The following is an 8,288-nucleotide window of genomic DNA, read 5'->3' as shown; positions in this document are numbered from 1 at the left end:
TTGGAACGTTGAACTGGAAACGTCCTTCTGAGGGTCGGGCAATGGTCGGAACGTCGAACTGGAAACGTCCTTCTGAGGGTCGGGCAATGGTCGGAACGTCGAACTGGAAACGTCCTTCGGGCTTTGGGCAGTGGTTGGCTTTGGTGTCGTCTTTGGCGCTGGCTGGCTGGCTTAACCGGATGATGGCGATGAATCGTTACGGGCGTCAGAGAAGGCGGCGGCCTCCCTTCTCTATCTCCTTTAGCCCTCCATTATTATGTAGTCCACGCTTGGCGAAAACAAATCACCGCGTAATGCTTCACCAAATAAGGCGCACACTGCTAACTCTCTATCTGCAATTCGCTCACGGTACGTAAGAAAACAAAGTCCACGGAGACAAAACTATAGTCACGCGAGAGTGTAGCGCGGAGATGCTCTCTCTATGAAATCCGGGTAAAAACTGTATTTTGGACTCGTAGTACTCTCGATTTATACCGCTTTCGAATTTGTCCGTTGAGAAGCACGCTAAAGTGGCTTGGCTTGGGTTTCCGAAGAGATGGAAATAACCTCTGTCCATTGTCTTGAAACGCGGTCACCAGGCGCGTCCTCGATTCTTTCAGGCTTGGTCTCCAGCTGATTATCATGGTCATCCATGACAAATGGGTTCGCCCACCCGCTGCGACTCTTAGCCCGGTCCCGACGAAAAGAAGTCCTCCTTTTCTCCGTGACGTCCCGTGTTGGTGCAAAGATGTCATGTTCTAGGCCGCAATGACAGTTCGGCTGTCACTCAGGAAAAACCCGTCTCCCAACTCCCGACGTCTGGCTCGGATACAAATTTATCCACAAAATAAATCAAACCTCAAACTTTTATATTTGAACATACAATGAATCAATAAACAAAAATAATTTATATCGAACTGCGTTTCACATGTCACTGGTCACCGTGACATGCTATGGCACCAACTTCTACCCCCTTTTTGCATAATTTACGAGAGTAATAACGTCTTTGATAATACTACTACTAGGCCTACTACTACTACTACTAATAATAATATTAATAATAATAATAATGATGTTGGTCCTGGGTTCGAATCCCGGCTTGGGCAAGGATGCTTGTGAGTGTCCATCAATTTCATCATGTCATCACTCGTCCCCATCTTCGCAAATTAACCAAAAGTGGCACAAAAGCGAAGTAAAATATAGAAAGTCAATAATAACAATAATAATGTTATAATAATTACATTATTAAAATTATTATTATTATTGGTAGCTACGTTTATGCTGATACTTTTCCCCCACCCAGACAAAAAAATCGTGGTTCCGCCCTTGCCCACACACACCTATTTCCACTTTTGCTATTCCACTGTGGCCTCTTAATGCTATGCCTTGTCTACCCAGACCCGGTGGAGGCACATAATGGTTCGGATCCCACTTTAAACTGTAGGTCCAGTCCCAATTAGACTATCTGTGCATAAAAGTGGACCTAGAACAAATTCTCAAACTTGTCTACTAAGAGAACGTAAATTGTCCTTGCTCCCCAGTTTTGGCACCCAATCTCAGCTACTGGCTACCAGGTGAAAATGTTTTTTTTTTGGTTTTTTTAACCACAGCTCACTACGATCCTTCGTAGCGAGCTATGGGTTTCAAATTTAGAATTCCTAGTTGTAATAATAATTGCTAATGCGTATGATTTAATTAACGTTGCTATTCAATGGTTCTGGTTTTAGAGAATAAAGGAAATTTGAAAACATTTTTAATTTGTGAAACTCAGAATTATCTGCATACTTCTGATCAGTATCGGCGATTAGGTGCCAAAACTTGGGAAGGGGAGGGGGACAAGGACAGTTATTTCAAGGTGGCAATGAACTGCCTCCAGGTGCCTAGAAGTGACCTTTTTTGTCACATTGCCTTGATGGGAATATACAGGATGATTCAAAAGTCCCAAGTCTCCCTTTTTCTTCTGAAACGGATGCGGTAATAGCAAATCTAACTTCACCTGGGTACATCAGGGTAAGGGGCCCATGTGTGAGGATGCTTCCGGGACATGGCCGCTATCTTGAAGACTGCGATATTGGATCGAGGTCAATTTTTTCAAATGGCATGGGGAGCATGTTGGGTATTAAAACACATTAGAATTTTCCAAGGAATGCAATGCTGTAATTAGTTTTGTGATAGCTGTAAAGGTACAAGAGTTACTGACACTGAAAACTAGCAACCACGTGCTGCGGTACCCATCAGTATGTTCTAGAGGATGTGCTCAATGTATATTCGATCGTGCTGAACACAATCTTCGAGGCATGAGATCCACTCTGCATGGACCCACATGAGCATCTGTGGGGGTATTTGATCACAGGCCTGCATGATAAGGTAGTGAAGGTGGTGTGCGTCACGGATTTTGTTGGAATACGCAAGCTGTTTCAAAGTAACCCCATAGAAAAAAGTCCAGGGCTGTGTGTTCGTCACAATGGAAATCACATTGAGCACATCCTCTTGAACATACCGGTGGGTATCGCAGCACTCGGTTGCCATTTTACAGTGTCAATAACTTCTGTTACAAAACTAATTACAGGATTGCATTCCTTGGAAAATTCTAATGTGTTTTGATAATCCACAAGGCTCCCTTGCCATTTGAAAAATTTGACTTCGATCCAATATGGCAGTCATGTTCCAATATTACCCTCACATATGGGCCCCTTACCCCGATGTACCCAGGTGAAGTTGAATCTGCCATTACTTCATCCGTTGCAGAGAAAAATGGGTGTCCTGGGACTTACGATCTGCACATTATGCTCCCATTGCCCCTCTCAGGCAAAAAAAATCTACATCCATCTGTGCACAATGGTACCTAGTACCCTACCACTTTTCCCACTTGTTTCCAAATTCAATATTGCAGACTGAAAACATAATTTTATAAATAAATACTTTGCAGTTTCTTAATATTTAATATTCTCTTCTTTACCAGAAACACATATAATTACATTACGTATTTGACTGGTTACACATCAAATCAGCCAGAAAAAATTCAAAATGCTACCACCGATTCAGATTTTCATGAAACGTTGTGCATTTTTTAATACTACCAAGGCATAAACACATGCAAACTTTTTCTTCTCTACACCTCATAGATACTGAGAAACAGGAGGCTAAAGTTTCAGAATTTTGCACAGATCGGTCATTGTCGAGGCCATGGTAGTGCCTTGCAGTGCTTAACAGAAAAAGTTATATCTGAGAGTGAAATTGATATATCACTTCGTTTTTTATTCTAAATTTCATAGATATATGTACCTACCACTAAAAAACTTGTCACCAAGATTCCCTTGCACTGAGAGTCAAAAAAAGTTTTGTATTGTAAATAAAGTTGATTTTTTTGTATCAACATCTGGCGTTATTAAAATTGCATTGTCACTAACAGGCACTGTGCCATTTTTTTTCAAATTGAAGCTTCAAGTATGTTCTAAAATGCTGTGAAATAAAATTAGTGGCTTTTTCAGTGCTTGTATTAATAAATCTTCATTAAAACAAATTTTATGTACATTCATATCGGTTATTCCACACCAAATTATCACAAAAAAAATGAATTGACTTACTGCATTAATGCACCCTGGATTTCATTTCGCAGACCAGATGCTCTGACATCTGAACTCGCAGCCAGTATAACTATATGTTGCCGTTCCCATATTTTTGCGCAAGTAGTGTATAGAAAAATAAGTACACCAGGGTTCCCATTTGAGCTTGAAATGTATTTTTCCGGAGTTTTTCAGAATCTTCAATTCTTTTCCAGAGTAGTCAATACACAGTGTAGTATTATTTTATTTTTTACAATAGCCTCCATTTCCCCTTATACCCATATCAATACCACCCTGTTCTTCTTATTATTATTATTAGAGATGAGTTGGACTAGCTGATTCATTGATTTAAAAATTTTGGGTGCATCGGCCTTTGTGGCCATTTTGCACCCTGTAAATATACGGGGAAATTCCCTTTATCTAAAAACCCTAAACTTAAAATATTAAAAAAAAGGGTGTAAAGAGATCTTGGAGAAAGGTTAAAGATGCAAGTTGTAAAGGGACTTCCACAGAAGAAACACAAACTTTAAAAAAAAGGCAAGGATAGTCTCAAAACTTCCTCCTAAACAGTGCAGAAGGCCCGCTCTTCCCAAAAAAGATAAAAACATTTAGTAAAACACTGTCATAATCTCCCAACATGGATGGATGATAAATCGTTGGGAAGATTAAAACTTTGTCTGAGGATATGAAAATCAGCACATGTGAGAAGAATGTGCCGAACACCTAATACAACATTACAGGTATGGCACAGCAGAGGGTCCAGCCATTGCAGTAAATGGAAATGTGTGAGACGGCTGTGTCAGATTCGAAGCAGAGTTAAGATGACTTATTCTCGGCGAGAGAGAGACAACGAGAAGGAGGTGGCAAATATCTTCACACTTTTGAGAAACAGAAATTTACAAATGGACACAATATCAATTAATCTGTAATGGAAAATAAACATAATGTTAGAAACCTATGTCTTCAAGCAGTTTGTGTGAAGAAAATCAACAGGTAGGAGCATATTCTAGCCCTTCAGATGTACTTCAATGTGACTCATTAATCAATTAAGTGATTTTCCCTGAGAATTTTACTTTTTTCAAATTTCCCGAGATTTCCAGGTGTGTGGGAACCCTGTATTCGCCTGCCTGTACTCGCTTTGGTTGATATCCCCATCCAAAAATCAAGAATAAAGTAGGAACTAATGATCCTTTAAAAAACAAATTGGGGCGTTACCCCCACACCCCCTATACGGCTTCATGGCGTTGTGATAAGCACAGGGGAACACTTTACCTTTACCTTGTATAAATTAGAAATATTGAATAAATACTAGTAGCCTATCTATTCAATATTAAATAATATTGAGTGTTTGTACACGTTATTTGCTACATGTTGTAGCGGTATAGTTTGTGCTTTTAAGCTGATTCTCAGCAACATACACAATATACACAACCATACATTTTTGAATCCTTGTCCCGAGGTTCAAAACTTGCAGTACCTGAAGTTCTGTGGATGCTAGTTTAGGCAATAGACACGTACCTCTTCAAATTACAACTTAACGCCCATTTCCTTTTAGATATATATAGGTTTATTCATAATATATTTACAGAAGTTAATTCTTGGCCGTTATTCGCAAAATCTACATTCCGGTGTACCCTGTCCCCCCTTCCCGAAGAGTGTGTAGACTCGCGTAGCCACTGGCTCCACGAGTAAAAAAAAATATAACCCTCAGTACCAAAAAAGGTGGCTGAAGGTATGTGTGTTGTGTACCCGGTTTCCCACATGAAATAAACTATTGGAATAATGTGAAAAGAGCAAGTGTGTGTATTAAAAGAGAGAAAGTTAACATCCCCGCCGTCGGTTCACATGATAAGGAAAGAAAGCTCGCCCAGCCGCTCCCCTCAGAGAAAAAGATACCTCTTACATTTCTGTACTCCGCCAAACATCTGAGGCCGACTGCTCCTCTGCCCTTCCTATTTATAGGCCCCGCTAATGACCTAAACCGTTACTGGAAACTTACCGCTCCCCCAACGGTCAAGAACCCAATAGTACAGGAATACATAGCCATACACAATTTATAACATAAAAAGGATCCAGTAATGATCGCATCATTACATAGTCCCCCCTTCCTGAAGAGAGGAAAATCAAAATTCTGTAACCTAGAAAAAATAATAATAATATACACAAAGCACTTGTCCACAGTTTCTGTTCACTACAAACACACTTTCACTAGAAGATCACACGACACTGACAGTCAATGTTCACTCTAATTTTGTCCACAAGTGTACTTCGAGATCCGTGATCTTCCCTCAGCACTGGAGCTGGTTAACACACGTCGATTCTTACCCGCTCAGCATCTCTTCCATCCTTCCTCCTGGACCAATGAGAGACAGTCTCCTGGAAATCCATCCAAGTCATCAAGGCTGCTGGTTCGAGTCCCGGCAACGCCACTGGTCTGCGCTCCTGCCGAGATCGGAAGACACCGCTTCTACCGGTTTCCACATGAATGGATCGAAGTGGCTCTACATCCGAAGATGTCACTGCTATGCTCGGCGCTAGAACTGCGTTCACTCACCACCGAACTGCGACTTCTCGACGAAATTACACGGTAAAAGAATACGCACTAACTTTGCGTTACTTTCGCGATGAAATTGACTGCGGAACGACACTTTTGTATGAGTACTGTATGAGGTATGAAGTAGAGAAAATAAGTGAAAGATAGAATAAAGAAAAGATAGATAAGTCCCTATGTACAATATTTACAAAAAATCCCCCTTTGAAATTAGACTAGAATCTGTTTCTCAGCTTGTAACGCATCCGGGATATATCTTCGTCTTGCTCTTCCTGCCGAAGTTACGTGCGTTCTCTTTGCTGAATTGGGTTCGGCTACTTTCCTTGCAAAGTCAGGTGGCGAAGAATAAGGCTTCAACTGGTCTCTGTTGGCTCTCAATATTCTTCCGTCCCCGCTGTGTTTCATTTTGAAAGTATTTGCCGAAGTTTGCTCCACAATTGCGTGTGATCCAGAGGACTTCCCCGAGAATTTACTGCTTACTCTGCGGGCCTTACCAGAGATAGGATGTTCCTTAAGCCAAGCTTTATCCCCCACTTCAAACGTGCATTTGCGGCGTTTCTTATCACAAGCTTTGTTCTTGGCGTCTTCCATCCTGAATTTCGTTTCCTCCTTACTTGACATGAAATCTTGCTTCTTATTCCTGTCATCTTTTAATACGCAGCATGGCTGGCACGACTTACAATACTGGATAACGTCTTTAGTTAGGCCTATCCAAGTGTATTGTTCCCTAACCTTCGCTAACGTTTTCAATCTCCCAGGATGACAAGCGAATGCATTATCATGCAACGACACGAGAATTTGCGAACGTAGTGAAGTAGGTGCCCATATTTTCCCTTTTCCCTTCTCTTTGTACTTTTCCGTAGGCAAATTTCTCCTAAGAATTCCCTCGTTGTCGAAATACGAAGATTTGGCCTGGGTCTTCACCTTTTCCTTGTACTTCTTCGTTCCTTCCACCTCCTCATTCCTTGTAACCCTCGCTACGTCAGCAAGAAACTTGTCTTTCATTTGCTCGGAAATGAGGGAGGCTGTGTCCAGAAGCCTACGTGGCTCCTCAGAATTGTATTCTTCATTTCCCTCAGTGGCAGAGAATGGCAACAATAAAGAATCTTCCATATCTTTATTTCCAGAGAGACGAAGCATGGGCAGTTTTGTGCTTCGAAGCAAATTTTCCCTCTGTTTCTTCCTTATTTGCTTCGCACTTTCTGCAGTACACAAAGCGCTGAAATCTGCAACTGATTTCTGCACAGTGTCAGTCGAACATTCGACACGGTCAATCATGTCCTCAGTTTCGGGGTGTGGTTTGCAATTTCCCATCGTCGCGGTTGCTTCAGTAACAGTTTCATTTATTTCCATCGTCGCAGTCATCGTCGCGGTTAGCCCTGCTTCAGCTTCCACAGTCGACGTCCTCCCCTGCTGCGAGAACGGAAGCCTCTTTCCCACTTCCCTCTTCTCCGCAGAAAATAAATGAATGACGTTACTGTCCTCAAAACTGTAGCCTCCCTGCTTCAAATGTAGCGATATGCCGGCCTTCCTTATGAACCCACGACCTGCGATAAATCCCGTGAAACAATTGCGCAGAACGACGAATTTATGCTTAAATTTCATCCCATTCAAATGTACAGTAAGATACATTTCCCCACATGATTGTACAGAGCCTACTGCCAAAGAAATATTAATACGTTTATTGTTAATCTTATTTCCTTGTTTTTCCAGTTCTCTTGCGATCTCAACAGACACGGTGCTCACAGACGCACCAGAATCCAAATATAGCGAGAAGTCCTTTCCCTGAACCTTACAGGTGACTAACGGTTTTTTGTCGCCAGAAGTGAAACTTCTGCAGTTGCGTATTTCCCTATTCCTCCCCCTGTTTTGCTTTCCTTCTACGTGTGCAAGAACCGGAGTTATCTGTTCTGGTCTAACGGTATCTTTAGAAATGAGACAGGTGGCACCTTTCTGCGGACCATCATACCCCCTTCTCCTCGCCGGTTCTTCTGCTCTCGACGGGGTTCCAAAATTCCCGGAAAGGCTCAAGCGGTTGAAAAGACCCGGGTTTATGGCACTCATTGATACTTCTGTTCCCACGCGGCCGAAAGGGTTTGTTGCCCCCGCGGCTACTAATTGCCTTGCGACACTCCCTGAAGTTGACGCTAGTGGTAAACTGCTATCTCTTAGCTCTGGACAATAGTACAGAG

This window comes from Lepisma saccharinum, chromosome 6, assembly GCF_977018435.1.
Source record: "Lepisma saccharinum chromosome 6, izLepSacc3.1, whole genome shotgun sequence".
Classification (NCBI taxonomy): domain Eukaryota; kingdom Metazoa; phylum Arthropoda; class Insecta; order Zygentoma; family Lepismatidae; genus Lepisma; species Lepisma saccharinum.
Note: the sequence above shows the minus strand (reverse complement) of the source record.